This window comes from Coenobita brevimanus, chromosome 62 (assembly GCF_032717465.1).
Source record: "Coenobita brevimanus isolate Jiangsu-jjx chromosome 62, ASM3271746v2, whole genome shotgun sequence".
Taxonomy (NCBI): Eukaryota; Metazoa; Arthropoda; class Malacostraca; order Decapoda; family Coenobitidae; genus Coenobita; species Coenobita brevimanus.
In genome coordinates, this window is record NC_137015.1 from 23,072,149 (window position 1) to 23,088,587 (window position 16,439).

At 50.4% G+C, this 16,439-nt stretch overlaps 1 pseudogene; it reads right to left on the minus strand.

Annotated features, from left to right (window-relative positions):
- Window positions 1–11,096: 11,096 nt before the first annotated feature.
- LOC145404142 (uncharacterized) lies at window positions 11,097–11,831 on the minus strand (annotated as a pseudogene).
- Between the last annotated feature and the right edge of the window lie 4,608 nt (window positions 11,832–16,439).

Genomic DNA, 16,439 nt, shown 5'->3' on the forward strand with positions numbered 1-16,439 from the left:
CCAACACTAAAGGGGCTTTCACACATTCAGGAGTGGGACGAAGAGTCACCAAGAATTCAAACTCCTAGCAGATTCTTGTCAATTTGGCCAAGAATCCAGCAATCTAGGAGTGCGCCAGCTGGGCACTACAAGTAGCTACGCATAGCTTACACATTGCTATGAGTTCCCTAGGGTGGCGCTATGAGTAGCTTAAAGTCACTACGCATTGCCAAATCAAATGGTCCGTAAAGGTCTACGAGTAGCCATGAGTAGCTAAGAGTAGCTAGGAGTAGCTAAGACCCTCACTTGAGTAGTTACGAGTGCGCTACGACCATCAAGAATTTGATACAAGTCTGCTAGGAGTGTTGGGCAAAAAAAAAATATATAAAGGATATGATGCAGGTGGACTACTCATTCAACAGCGAGTTTGCATTCAGCATAGACCTACGTATCCTCAACAACCATGGCCGGAGGTGCCTGCGAATTGAAACTACTGAAGCTGCAGATGGATTTGGCATGTGAAGCGGCCGACATCAATGTGACAATATGTAGGCTGTTACTTAAGAAGAAAAGGAAGCAAAAGAGGAGAACCCTTTGGAGTAGGTTATGACTGCTACAACGTCCTATGTACAGCCAGTATGAGAGAGTTTTTGAAAAGCTGTAATTAGAGGACTCCCATAGCTTCAGGAATTATCTTCGAGTGGATGACATGTTCATGGAACTGCTGGAAAGGGTTGGTTCCTGTACCGAGAAACAGGACACCTTCTGGAGGAAGTCATTGTCACCTGGGTTGAGGTTGGCCATCACTTTACGCTACCTGGCGACTGGAGATTACTACCCTTTCATATGGCCTCAGAGTGGCCCACAATACCATCTCATTTATCATTTCCGAGACCTGCGAGGCCATCATTGCAGAGTACCTGAAGGATGGCCTGGCCTGCCTCACAATGCCAGAACGATGGAAAGAGGTGTCTTCGACTTTCTCCAAGTCGGTGCCTTGGAGGGCAAGTATATTGCAATCAGATGCCCCCCCAGTGGTGGATCCCATTACTACAACTACAGAGAATTCCACTCCATTGTGCTCTTGGCGTTAGTGGATGCGGACTACAAATTCCTGTACGTTGATGTTGGTACAAATGGATATTCTTCTGATGCTGCAATTTTCTCTGCCACTGCACTCAGGGAAGCTCTGGCAATTAACCCCCTTGGCCTGCCTGAACCGGAGCTCTCCCTGGTGATGACACACCTGCATCCGCTCAATATATGACGACACCTGGCACCTCAAAACCAACGGTCACCGATTCCCACCAAACTCGCAGTGACTCCTACCACACTTTTACCATGCTCTTGGCATAATCGTAGGGACTCATAGATAACTCATAGCTACGTTTCGTAACTCTTGGATGAAACGAAACGAAACTTCTGAGCACTCCTGTGAAACTCCTACCTACTCTTGGAAGACTCTTTGCTACTCTTACCAACTCATAGACTCCCAGCTACTCTTAGTTACTCACAACGATTCTTAGCAACTCGCAAAGGTTTTTTGTTACAAGAATCCGTTGAGAGTAGCTATGAGTCGCTGAGAGTCGCTAAGTGTAGTTACGAACGCCTTAGGTACGAGCTAGGAGTTAAAAAATTCGTAGAGGTTCTCGAAAAATCTTGAACATGTCAAAAACATCAGGAGTGCAAGAGGAGTCCCGAGACAGTGTCGAAAGTCAGTAGGACTATAGAGGAATTATAAGGAGTAGGGTGCAGAGTGTCTCAAGAGTAGCAACTCGCAATGATTCTTTGTCCGACTCCTGAATGTGTGAAAGCCCCTTAAGGAAGTGGTCGCGAATACTAATGGTGGCTAATAGAAAATGGGAACAATTGGAAAGGAATAACGAAAGTAAAGGAGCGTTGTTAGAAGCAGCAAAAATATGTGGGCAAACTAGGAAAGATGTGCGTGGGGAATACTGGAAGCAGTTCACAAATAGGATAGGGAACAGCAAAAATATTAGTGAGATATGGGGGGAAGTAAATAAAGTAAGAGGGAAGAAAGTGGAAAGCACTGCACACTCTAACCATGAGATTCTAGCAGAGGAACTAATGGCTACCTGGGCGGCTAAAGCAAGTAATGAGTCGGTGAATAAAACCCACACTTGTAGACGAAGAATATAATTACCAAACAGTTTCGGTGGACACTGCCACCATCTTCAGTGGTCAAGATAGTGAGAGGGAATGACATATTGACTATACAAGGGTTCCTTTTTATGCGTGTGTGTGTGTGGAAGGGGGGGTAAAGGTGAGGTGGGGTGGGGTAGATTGTAAGCGGGGATAAACCCCAGGGGGGACATTACCGGGCAGGTCAGGTGTAATTCCTATCTGACCCTACCTGTGTCTTAGCAGGAAGGGACATTTCCACTAGGGACCTCATTATTGGATCTAGCTTGTACATACCTTCACTAAGGTTGAAATTCTCGTATTTCTGGATACACATGGCTTCAATAATCTTTCGTTTCCGAAAGTCATGACTTCTATACAATAGATGGCTACCTTGCCAGTCAATTCTGTGGTTGGCTTCACAAACATGGTTAAATATTGCATTATTTAAATTACATGTTCTTATGGCATACTTGTGTTCCTTAATCCGTGTTTCCAAACTACGACCTGTTTCTCCTATGTAAACTAGTTCACAATCTTTGCAAGGAATTTTATATATGCCACTGAAGATGGTGGCAGTGTCCACCGAAACTGTTTGGTAATTATATTCTTCGTCTACAAGTGTGGGTTTTATTCACCGTCTTTGATTATCACGCAAGAGTGATTCATCCAGCCAAGTAATGAGTGTTTGCCTCCGGCCGTCTTGGAGGCATTACAGGGATGGGAAGAATCCAGACGAAACTGTATAATCAACGCTTTAAATGTGGGAGACGAACTACTACGAGCTACTACGAACTACTACGAACTACTACGAGCTACTACGAGCTACTACGAGCTGTAGCAAACATGAAATCCACAGTTCCTGGAGAAGATGGAATAACGTATGATGTCTTAAACTGCCTGACAAGCATGGATGACAATCCCCTCTTGGACCTTTATTTAAGCCTTAGGGAGGGTAAGCTACCAAGAGCATGGAAGAAAGCCCTTATAATCCCTGTACCCAAAGCTAATGGAGGACGGAGACCTGTCTCTCTGACATCATGCTTCTCCAAAATGATGGAAAGAATAATGCTAGAGAGACTGTTGTATTTCATAGATGATAAGCTTAGTGATAATCTGTATGGATTTGTGAAAGGTAAAGGAACAACTGATGCCGTGATAAAGTGTCTGTCCAATGAATCTGACTACTGCAGGGTATTCATTGATCTCAAGGATGCATCTGACAAAGCTGATGGTGAAGTAATACTCTATGAATTAGCCAACATGGGAGTGAAGAGGAAACTATTGCACTGAGCGGGTGATTATGTATTTGCGCGAAGGGCACAAGTATGGTGCCAGGATACACTTTCCCATGAGAAACACCTTCAGTTAGGTACACCTCAGGGGGAAGTTCTAAGCCCTATGTTGTTGTGCTAATGAACAACAACAACATGTACAAAATTATCTCCTGGAATTACCACAGTTATATTTGCAAACGATACCATGCGCTTCAGCCGGCGTCATTTGGTAACATGCAAACTGCATTAAATCATCTTAGCGCATTAATACAGCACATGGGGCTTGGAATTAATGAAGAAAAACGAAGTTTCAGTGTTGAGTTACTAGTAATAAACAGTTAACAATTAATGGGAAAAGCACAGAATGAATGAGAAGTTATAGGAATGTACGTTGGCTATACAGCAAGAAGTAAGGAAGCAGAGACAAACAACCTCATAACGCAATGCACGGCACGAATGCAACCGTTGGGATCTTTGGCCTGGGGTGGTGCAGGTGTTGGTGTGCCTGTCCTAAAAATGATGTACAGTCGTGGCCATAAATAATCACCTATCCCCCTGTACTTCGTGCCTCAGACTGGCTCCTTTATGCTCGGCAAGTCACACTGGAGTAAGAGGGGCTGAGAGGGAGGGGCCAGAGAGAGAAGGGAAGGTGGGCGGGGGGACGAGCGATAGTGCTTCGGTGGAGTGAGGGAGGGGAGGGAGGGTAGGCAAGGAGAATGAATACTGTTCGCCACTGTGGAGTGGATGTGGAATGGTTGCATTGAGGCAGTTGGACAAAATTCAAAATAAAGCCATTAGATTAGTCAATAATCCTGCCATTACGCAGGACCCTCCTCCATCATCAGTACCGGTACGTAGAGATGTTGCTTTTCTAGCATTATTTTACCGCTATTTTTACCGTAAGTGCTCTGACGAACTTGCTTCAATTGTGCCTCCCCTTCATATCTTCTCCCGAAATATTCTGGCAGCTGGGCCACATAATTCGTCTATTCTCTTTCGTTCAGGGTATCAGATAAAGGAGTTACTATTCGTTAGATAAAGCTGCATTACACCTTGTGTAGCGGCGTCAGATAACAAACTTTAGATAGGTGGTGATATCAAGGACTGGCTCGTGAGAGAAGTATACTGACGTGACAGATCAGATGGTGATACAAGGACTGGCTCGTGAGAGAAGTATACTGACGTGATATCAAATACTAGTGCAGAGCCATCGAGATTGTGTGGGCCTAGATTGTCAACGCGAGGAAGCCAGAGAACGAGAGGACACGGGCCCGCCTCCTTCAGGACCAGTACACCAAGGACGAGTGGGAGCTGTTCAAACGAAACCAGCAAACCATCAACAACATTGTTTCCCCGGTGCCGCGACGCCTGCATGAGGTTTTTAAGGCAGGATGCCACTGGACTACTTATTAAGCCTTTCCTGGTTACTTTCGCTTGACCAGCGTCGGTAACCATTGACACAGATATATTTTGGGAGTTTGGGTAGGATTTTGTTTCATTTTCCCTCTAACAGATTATGAGTGATATCGTTATCATATCCATCCATGTGCACAGACATCAAATTTATTTACCTTTTATGCACAGTTATTTTAAATAGCCTTTTCATATGAAGATGTCATTAAATGATTATTGAATTGACATGATGGTGACTGTATAGAGGGAGTGTATACCGCGAGGCTGATCATATTTACAGTGGACACGGCCATGTCAAAAGTTGTATATAATATTATTTCCAAAAAGTAGTTACATGTAAGGATAGAGGACGTTTCTTACACAAACATTAGGGAAGTCAAAGCCATCCAGATTCCATTCTGCGTCTGAAGTCAAAATACATGGATAAACACAAATATCTGGCTCCGCACTAATATTTGATCTGTCACATCAGTGTATTTCTTTCACGAGCCAGTCCATGATATCACCACCTATCTAAAGCTTGTTATCTGACTCCGCTATAAAAGGTGTGATGCACCTTAATCTACAGAATAGTAACTCCTTTGTATGATGCCCTGAATGAAAGAAAATAAACTAATTATGTGGCCACAACTTCGTCTTTCATTCTCCCTCCCCTACCTACCCTCCCTCCTCCCTCTCAATCCACCCCAGCACCACCGCTCGTCCCCCCACCCGCCTTCCCTTCTCTCTCTGGCCCCTCTTCTCAGCCCCTCTTAATCCAGTGTGACTTGCCGCGCATAAACAAGCCAGTCTGAGGCACGGGGTACAGGAGGATAGGTGATTGTTTATGGCCACGACTGTACATAAGCACTTTTAAACCAGTGATTAAATATGCCAGTTCTGTCCTCTCTTGCCTTGATAAAGGAAGACTTAGAGAACTTGAAAAGTTACAGAATAAAGCAATGAGAATAATCCTGACTTGCCCCCAAAATGCCATGGTAGATGCCACGAAAATGGAGCTAGGATTACCAAGTATAAAGAACAGAGTAGAAGTTAGTACAATGGCTGTCATCAGGCACATGAGAACAAGTGGGGGTAACAAACTACTCAATAATGTCAAAGATCACATACGTACAGTCAGAACATTCTGGAAACAAGGCAAGAGAGGATACATAAAACAGGCGGCTGAGAGCATTCACAATAGACGTGTTTCCGGTGCTGGGTAAGCATGGCAAGTGGACTCTGCCATGTACTTAGAAGCATACAGTATATGCATCCATTAATTTATCAGTTGCACTGTTCATGAAGTGATAGCTAATTCTTTGCAGCAGGAGGGAAGCAGCCGCCATATTGTTGATGACGTCAGTATTCATACTGCAGACGACGCTCCAGTCCATCACACAAGACTTTACCAATAACAGCTATAATAATTGTCAATATATTTACCGACATGGAAACCGCAGATTCAAACTACCCTCTTGAGGTACGTTGTGAAGGAATACTTTTCATGGTGTAAATGGGTGGTACCTGTTAGATAAGAAAACTAGTGAAATCAAGTGGAAGTAGTTTACAGCTACACCATTCCTGAGCGGTGCTCGTACCTCGTTAGGTGGAAAGTGTTTAATGTATGGCGTACAGTATCAGTTGTATAAGTTCATATTGGTGTTATGCTCATGGATGTTTAATCGTTGGCAATTTCATTATTAGCTTTCTGAAAGGACAGTTTCAGTGAGTGGTCCAGTGTCGTCACTCAAAAAACAATAAAAGCCCAGATGGCGAACTTAAAAGAAAAAAAAAAAAAAAAAAGATTGACCCCAAAAGTACTAGGTTCAAATAACGCTTGGAATAAGTGCTGATTCTTAAAATATGACGAAAAGTGATATTAATCTTACCTCTAGTACAGAAGAAATCACTGAAGGAAGACTTGTAGGGGCTCGTCAGTATCACTGCTGGCAATATCGAGCTCCCAAGAGTGCAGAGTTGCTTGTTCACTCCGGCTGGTTCTCTGTGTAATGGTGGTGACGCCAGTGTTGACGTCACTGATGAATACAGAGGCCGGCTCCGAGTCGCCGCTTCCGTAATTGGGTAGCGCTACACGTACGGTAGCAGGGTCTCTCTACCCTGGACCGTATTCTGGCCGTAGCCAAAGTACAACTGGAGAGGGATGCACACAGGCAACTCTCTCTCCTCAGTGTGTTAAGGCCGGAGCCTGGGGTCACCTTCCCCTTTACACACTCTGTCAGGCCGTAGCCTGTGTCTATTTCTCTCTTATGGCCGTAGCCTTGGGCCTCTTCCTGCCCTTGGGCCTCTTCCTGCCCTAGAAGGTGTAACAAGACCGTCAAGACGGTGTTACCTGGGACTGACCTCTTTTCAGTCCCACCCCTGGTCTGACGGTCACTACCCCGCCCGCACAGTAGTTCAGTTTGCCTGAACGCCTGTGGTTGGGGCACTTGCGGGGAATAGGGGCTCAGGGTCGGGATGCCCCGATGACCCTCTTGCCCGGGACTACTAACCTCACCGGTGTGTCCTCCTGGGGTGGTGGTGGGGTGGCGGCTCGGTGGTGGTGTGGGGGGTGGTGAGGTGGGAGGTCCTGCGGCGGGCACGGCGGGCATTTTACCACCTTCTGCGTTGTTGAAGTCACGGCCCCGTGACTGGAGGTGGTAGGTGGTGGAGGTGGAAGTCTGGTAGGCCGGGGTGAGGTGTTGGGTGAGGCTGACCCAGTGGGTGGTGAAGGTGTTAGCCTCCTGATGGGGATTGAGAGTGAGCCGGAGGGAGGATGGATGGTTGGTCCGGCGTAGGAGTCGGAGAAGGTGGTGGGTCCCTCGGATTCTGACAGGTGGGCGGTCGTGGCGGCGCCATAGCACTCTCTCAATTTTTGTTTCCGGTTGTAAGGTGTTGGTGGCGGGCGTAGCGGGCGGTGATTGAGAGTGGCGGGTTGGAGGAGGTGGGGTGGTTGGTGAAGGATCAGAATCGGAGGAAGGTGGTGGTGGGTCAGGCAAGGGTGACGTGGGGGAAGGGGTTTGTGGGTATGGTGAGGTTCAGGGTGGGGTGGGGGGAGTGAGCAAGGAAAGAGAGGGTGTGTAGGTGGGAAAAATGAGTGGCGGGGATGTGGTGGTGGTGGGTGGTGTGGGGTGGTAGGTGGGAGGGAGTAGACAGGAGGAGGCAGTTTTGGGAAGTGGGTTTGGGAAAGATGGGGTAAGGGTTCTAGGAGGCCTGCGAAGGGGGAGGCAGGCTTTGTGTTGGGGAGGAATAGGAAGGGGGGAGGCGGTAGTAGTGGAGAAAGTGGTGTGTGAGGTGGGAGTGTTAGGAATAGTAGTAGGAATAGGGGAGGGCAAAATAAAAGAGATAGTGGGAGGAGAGGAAAGGGAAAGATCACGTTTTCCCCTGTCATCGACTGGGGGAGATGTGAGGTGGCCCCCGTCATTACGGTGAGATGCGGGGGCAGTAGGGGGGCGCCTTCTGTGACTTCCTCATTTCGCTTTTCTTCTTTGAGGCTTGGGGCGATCGGCGTATGGTGGGGAGGCTTGTGGGCGCTCTTGGTTTGTTTTGCTGCCCCGGGCAGCTTTTAGCTGCTCACGAATGTCGTGGATTGGGCACTCAGGGCAGCAAGGAGTAAATTCCCAAGGATTTACAGGGATGAGATCCGTGGGGAAGTGGTTGATGATGCCGATGCGTTTGGGGGAGGAGTGGACGGTTAGAAGGCACCTTATTAAGTTGATTTGTTTATCCAGGTCTCCCGTCGGTTCATGTATTATGAAGTGGTTTTTAATGAAATCGGGGAGGATCCTGAGGAGTTTGTGGAATATGAGTTGTTCCCGGGTTTTTGCGTCTGTGCCTGGGTACGCAGCGGTGACGAGCCGCCTAGCCTGGATGAAGGTGTCATCGAGGATTCCGTCGTATGTGAGGGCGTCTAGTTCCGACAAGGCTACAACTGTGCCCAGAGATGGTGTCGCCGCCTGTTTCACAATTTGTTTGAATTGATCCCATTTTAGTCTCGGGACGATTTTGGGAGTGACACTAGTGATTATTTTACCCAGGTTAGGTAGTGTGACAGCGATCTTTTCTCTGTCTGAGTCGAACCCTATGTCCAGGAGGGGTTTGACCATGTCCAAATATACGTCTATGTCGCACTGGTCCGGGTTGAACCTTGGCAATTGGATGTGTGGTTTGGCTGCCATTGTAGTTCCCTTTTGTGTTCCTCCATGCGTTACTCGGATCTAGAACCACCGCTTGCCACCAGTGTAATGCTGTGTTTTTAAGGCGACTTCTCGTCGTAAACACACGAGCACTGGAACGGGGTCCTTTTACTAGACCGGATGTAATGCACTAACAAAGGAACAGGGCATAAAAAAAGACAGTACACCGAATCACATCTATTGCTTAAGTTCTACTCATTACAGTGTACATACAACAATATTTGACACATAATAGAACAGAGATACAATATTACACTCGTTTACATAGCCTGATCCAATATACATTAATACATGGCACAGGGCAGTCGTGGATATGTTTTACTGTTACTTAGCTGAGATATCACTTCACTGTGGTTGTCAGTTTGGATTAATTATTGTGTCACTGGTGGATAATAATAAATGGGGGAGTCTCACTTTGGTTCACTGTGATCGGGAGTCTGTGGCGGAGATATTACTATAACAGAGGTAGGGTGCGTATGGCGACATCCGACACTGTCACCAAGTCGCGGGGGAACACTTCACTTGCCTTTCGGCTCACTCACGCACCTACCTCTAGTTCCACAGAAAACTCCCCGTTTCCTTCCTATAGAGGGGGACTGAACTGTTTAACGCTTGCACACGAATTTCTATGATACCATTGTTTAATATATCTTTTATTAGACACTACCACTGTGCATTGGATCACTGTCACTGTATTCGGGGTCACTGTCACTGTCACTGTTTTACCCTTGTTTCTTGGGTGGTTAAGTCACTGGTACTTACTGTCAGGGAGGCTTCCTTGTTTGGGGCCTCGACCTGAGGGGCGGCTCCTTCCTAGGGCCGCGCTGGTGGGGTGCAGGGAGGCCCTGTGGTCTGGGGGCCTCGACCTGATCGGGGGCCCTCGGGGCTAGGGCCGAACAGTCGGAGGATTCGGGCCTGCTTCCTCTGCTTCCGGGGAGTGAGGGAGCCTGGGTCTCCGTCGTCGTGGACTGCGGTGGAAGGCCTGGGCGTCCTGGGACTGCGGGTGCTCAGGGGGAGAGGAGGTGCCGTCAGGGCTGGGCTGCGGCAGCGTCTCCTGTAGGGCTCCGACAGGGCTAAGGAACGCCCGGGTGTGGGCGGTAAATCCGCTATCGGGCCTTGCCACCACTCTAACGCCTCCTCTTGGCCAAGAAGCCTGGATGGCGACGAAGGGCTCCCCGAAGGGAAAGAGGCTAAAGGGAGACTCACGCTCGTCGTGGTTCCCTGAGTGTGTTCATAGGGCTGAGTTGGGGCTCTACTTCCCCTAGTGTGGACTTTGGCTGGAGCCGTGAACTTGCCCAGCGTGCGAGGGACACCTATAGGGTGATCGATGTCGCCCTTTCGCCGAGGCAAGAGGCCGTTGACGTGGTGTTCCTCCCGCAGTAGGAGACAAGCCGGAGTGAGGGGCTCAAGAGCCGCACTCTCTCCAATACGGACAGATCCTACCGTCAGGGAATTCTCCACCCTGGTACGTGCCCCAGCCGGAGCCGAGTGTCTGCACGTACGGGAAACGACTAACGGAGAAACGGGATCACCCGTCTGCTCCGGCGAGAGGCCGGCCCCGAGTCGCCGCTTCCGTAATTGGGTAGCACTACACGTACGGTAGCAGGGTCTCTCTACCCTGCACCGTATTCTGGCCGTAGCCAAAGTACAACTGGAGAGGGATGCACACAGGCAACTCTCTCTCCTCAGCGTGTTAAGGCTGGAGCCTGGGGTCACCTTCCCCTTTACACACTCTGTCAGGCCATAGCCTGTGTCTATTTCTCTCTTATGGCCGTAGCCTTGGGCCTCTTCCTGCCCTTGGGCCTCTTCCTGCCCAAGAGGGTGTAACAAGACCGTCAAGACGGTGTTACCTGGGACTGACCTCTTTTCAGTCCCACCCCTGGTCTGACGGTCACTACCCCGCCTGCACAGTAGTTCAGTTTGCCTGAACGCCTGTGGTTGGGGCACTTGCGGGGAATAGGGGCTCAGGGTCGGGATGCCCCGATGACCCTCTTGCCCGGGACTACTAACCTCACCGTTGTGTCCTCCTGGGGTGGTGGTGGGGTGGCGGCTCGGTGGTGGTGTGGGGGGTGGTGAGGTGGGAGGTCCTGCGACGGGCACGGCGGGCATTTTACCCTGGGCCTCTGGGCTCTCTAGAATGTTGGCACACTCCTCTGCAGTGTGTGGTTGCCTCGGTTGAATTCGGCGCTAGACTCGAATCATGCTGCGCTCTACAGATGAGAAAGACACATCTGCTCCATGTGGGTGATGTCTTGTTACCCGCCTGAAGATCTCGGAGTTGCTGGTAGAGCCCACTTCCTCAGCAGCCTTCTTCTTGAGAGTGTTCCTCAGATCTGTTGCAGCAAAGTCGGATGCTTCATGGTTGTGACCTTGCGTTGCTCTGATGACACCAGTTGTCTGTAAAATATGACTGCCTAATAATTCGAACAACACCTCACACCACCACCACCACCACCACAGAACAACACCTCACACCACCACCACCACAACCACAGAACAACACCTGTGCATAACTTAGATGGCGCTAATTATCAGATGGCCTAAATTATTATTTTTTATCAATATGCCACGTACAAATAGTAAGTAATTGTCAATAAATACAGGAATATAAGCACCTCAGTAATTTTGTACTCAACATGTTGATTAAATCTCACCAAGCTCCCAGTCTATAACATTTTACAACAATTTTTACCTCCAACAATACGGCTCTTCCTCCACAGTTGGGGTGCTGAATGCAATGCAGGTACAGTTTGTTGTTTCTGGCCTCATTTCGGAGGTACCGGAATCCAGAGTTGTCTTTGTAAACCACTGCATTGAAGCGGATGTTCCCCTCAATACTAGCCATGCTTGGTCCGGGAGCAGTGGAGTACAAGGTTGTCCCGTCGAATGGAGAAACAAATACTGTTGGATCGAGACTAAACTCGACTCATGTCTGAATGTGAACGATACTTTTCTCCCTATTATGGTTGCTCCATAATACTGCACAGAATGGACATAAAACAAGCTAAGTACTTGTTGACTGGTTAAGGTCGTCAGGAGTGTAGTGAGCCAGAAGCGCCGAGTACAGAGGCGCCCCGATAGGGGGGTGGGGGGGCGGCTACACAGTGTAGGAAATGTGACAGAACAGATTATTGTGTGTAGGAGATATGCTGTATCCTTGTAGGATATGTGACAGAACAGATTTTTGAGTGTAGGATATATGCTGATCTCTGTAGGAAATATGTCACTACTCTAAAACTGCTAAATTTGTAGGAGATGTGCCCTGTAGGGTACTCAGTTTTTGTGTAGGGAATGTGCTGGATACTTGTTTTTGTGTAGGAAATATGACCACCTATGTGTAGGATATGTGGCAGTACTCCAATTATTGTAGATCTGTAGAAGTGACTACACCCCGGTCGTCAGTATCAGGGTGGGGATAGGCCTTGCCCTGGGGTCCTGGAGGCAGCCGTGGGGGCCCGGTGACTGTGGCCTGCTGCCGTCAGAGGCACCGTCAGGAGTGAACTGCGGCGTCTGTAATCGTCTGAGTCCGTCAGGTAGAGTCCTTCTGGAACCGGCTGGGTGGAGTACAACCCTGGGGTTAGCACAGGGCCTCTCAACAGGTCCTCAGGACTGGGACCCTCTTCCTGGAGGATATCACATCGTGAGGGGGTGGCAGCACCTGATGGAGAAGCGGCTGCTGGCCGCCTCATGCCATAGGGCCTGGGTACTGGCCTTGGCCTTTTAGGGGCCTGGCTACTGGCCGTGTCCTGTGTTGGGGAGCGGCTACTGGGCGTCTCCTGAAGAAGGGGTGATCGGCTGCAGACTGTCTCAAGGGCACCTTCGGAGCGGGTCCCGGCCATCTCAATACGAAGGCAGGAGCGGCTACCGGCCATCTCCTAAAGAAGGGGTGAGCAGCTACAGGCCGTCTCAAGAAGGGCGCGGCTATGGGCCGTCGCTGGGATGCTGCCTGGAGCTAGAGTAATAGCTCCACCCCGATCTTGTCGAAGGTCAACTCGCTTGCAAGGTAGTCTCCTTTTCTTGCTATGGTGGTGGCAGGTGAGTTCCAGGTCATAGGGGCGCACAGCCCGGGCGGACTTATGTGCCTGTCACCCGGGGTCGGGTCATGCTCTGTCTGCCCCACTGTAGGTTCCTCCTGAGGGTGTTGTGTTGCCCTCAGTCACTATTCCCGGCACTTTACCACCATCCTTGGAGAGAAAGTCACATCCCCATGACTGGAGATGATAGATTTTGGTGGTGTGGTGCACGGGTTGGAAATGTTGAATGAGGGTGATCCATGCTGTGGTGGCTGGGTTTTCAAGCATCTGGGTGTCGCAGGTGATGAAATGGGTGGACGTGTTGGTGGTGTTGAGGAGGAGTTGCAGGAGGTGGAGGGGGCCACGATAGCAATTGTGGTATCTGGAGGGTGGCGCCCATGTGGCTCGTTGGATTCCCATGTCAGTTGGTCTCGTCTCCTGCAGAGAGCCGTGCTGAATGCTGGAGATCGCTGTGGAGCGTGGGGTTTTATGACAGGGCAATGCGGCGGGATGTCTCTGGGGAGTGGTGTAGCATGACTGTGTTAGGAGGAGGAGTGTGGTGTTGTGGTGGGGTGGGTAGTGTAGGGGTGGGGGCATATCGGGAGGGTGGGCAGGAAAGGCGGCCGGAGCATGTGATGGTGGTTTTTAGGGTGGGTGTGGGTGGCGAGTTGGGTGCATGTGGGCAGTGTGGTGGAGTTGAGGGTGGTGGGGAGGTGGGCGTTTTACCTGGGGGCGGTGTTGTGGTGGCAGAGCTGGGAGTGGTGATGGGCGGTGGGCAGGGTGCACTGCAAGTGGGTGGAGGAGAGGTTGGTCTGTGGGTGGGACATGTGGTGATGGGCGTGGGGGATGGGGAGGCAGGTGGGGAGCATGAGGGTGGAGGGGCAGTGATGGGGCTGGGGATGGGGATGGGTGGTGGGTGGGGTGAAGGCTGGATGGGCAGAGGAGAGGTTGGTGCGTGGGCGGGACAGGTGGTAGCGGGTGTGGGGGATGGGGTGGACGGCACAAAAGGGGTGGGGGAGAGATTGGGAATTTGTGGCATCGGTGAGTCTTAGGGTGATGTGTGATGCAGCGTAATGGAGGGAGGGGTGGGAGAGGATGGGAGGGGGAGGCTGAGAGGGAAGGCGAGGAGGATATGTAGCAGTTGGATGAGGCACGGGGAGGTGGGGCGGGCTTGGAGGGTGGTTTGGGGCGCGGGGTGGGGTTTGGGGGAGCACAGGCACGGAGTGGGCACACATGGCGATTCCCGAGTGTGCGGGGTGTGTTATGATAATTGACTGTCACTTGGCAGGGGTCGGGGACGTTGGTGATGGTGTAAGGTCCTGTGAAGCGAGGTGCAAGCTTGTAGGGTGTAGGGTGCTGTGCTATCATGACGGTGTTACCCGGCGGTGTAAGGTTGGAGGTCCAGGCTACTATGCAGGTGAGAAAGCTGCCTTTTGAGATGATGAAGGGGGTCAGATGTGGGAGAGGTTGTAGGTGTCATGGTAGGAGGAGAGGCACTTCCGAAAACACACGTTCGTACAGCGATTTGCCGTCTTCTCATGGGCAAGAGTTTATGCCCCATTGTATGATCTTGATGTGTGCTGGCCAGTCGTCATTCTTTGTTTCTTCTATCCACGTGCGGAGCTGATTCATTAAGGTGTGATGGCTTCATTCGCAAATGGCATTGCCCTGTGGCTAGTAGGGGGATGAGTGGGAGATGTGATAACCGAAGATTTGAGCTAACTCCTGCCAGATTTTACTGGTAAACTCTGGGGCGTTGTCTGAGTGGATAGCCTGTGGGATGCCAAAATATTGGAAAACATGACGGATCATTGTGTCGGCACGATGTTCCTTTGCTGGGCAGATGATGAGGAATTTTGAGTATGTATCAACAAAAGAGATGACATACCGATAACCAGATTTCGGTGGCAGGGGCCTCACTATGTTGATGGATAGTAACTGCCAGCATTTGTGGGCAGTGATGTGGGCAGTGGGAGTCCAATATGCGTCAGTGAAAGCCTCCAGGAGCTTCTTCGTGCCCAGGTGGATCTTGTTGTGGGTGTGTAGGTGTCAGACAGCGTTGAGAGTGGTGTCGGGGGCGGGGATGATGTGCCCCGATGGGGTAAATAGGTGGTTGCCCTGGCAGTGTAATTTTTGGAGGAGGTGTTGGGGGATCCAAGGGGGTCTTTCCTTATACTGCCACTGTCGGAGGAGATCAGGCTCAGGCTGTACAGCATTGATGGGAAGCCGGAAGAGAAGATCCGCGTTTGAGTGAAGTTTGCCGGGGGGGGGGGTAGGAGATCTCTTAGCTAAATTCCTCCAGTGTTTCACGCCATCTGATGAGCTGGGCATCGTGGGTGTTGGACTGCCACAGCCATTGGAGGGATTGGTGGTCGGTAATGATGGTAACTTGGGTCCCCAACAGGCATGCCAGGAAGTGGTCCAAACCCCAGACGATGCTCAGGCATTCCCTCTTTGTGGCGGCGTAGTTCTTCTCCGCCTGATTGAGGGTGCGGCTGGCACAGGCGATAATGTGGTCGTGGCCCTTTTGGACTTGGGCCAGCACAGCGCCTATTGCTAGCAAGGTGACATCAGTGTAGAGACGGAATGGAAGGGAGTAGTAGGGCAAGGCCACGATTGGGGCGGAGACGAGTTTGTCCTTTAGCTGTTGGATGGTGGCTCGTCTCTCATCTGTCCAGAGGAAAGGTTCTCCCTTCTGGGTAAGGTCGTGGAGTGACTTGGCAATGTGGGCGAATCCCTTCACGAAGCGTTGGTAGTAGGAGGTCAGGCTGAGGAAGGCTCGGACTCCGTGGATGTCTTGTGGAGGGGGAATGTCCGCAATGGTGTGGAGCTTGTCTGGGTCAGGGGAGATGCTGTCGTGGGAGATGACGTGCTCAAGGAAGGAGACGGTTCTGGCGGCTAGGAAGCACTTAGAGGGCCATAGTTTGAGGCCAGCCTGTCAGATGTGGGAAAAGACTTTTCGTACGCTCTGGAGGTGGTTGGCCCAGGTCCTGCTGAACACAAAAACGTCATCTAAATAGGCTAAACAAATCTCCCAGGTGAGGCCACTGAGGACAGACTCCATCAATCCTGAGAACATGGCAGGGGTGTTACAGAGGCCGAAGGGCAGGACGCTGAACTCGTAGTGCTTTCCGCTGCAGCTAGAGAAAGCAGTTTTGCCTCTGTCTTCTGGCTGCACTGGTACCTGCTAGTACCCTGATTGGAGATCCAGGATGGAGAACCACGAGGCGCCGTATAAGGAGTCAAGGGAGTCGTCTATTGTGGGGAGTGGGGTGATATCCTTGATGGTTGCGTCGTTGAGCCGGCGATAATCAATGCAGAACCGCATGGTGCCATCCTTCTTCTTCATGAGCACGACGGGGGAGGAGCAGGGGCTGGTGGAAGGAGAAACATCTACTGTCTCGATCATTTCCTGGACCTGGCGGACTTCTTCCTCCCGT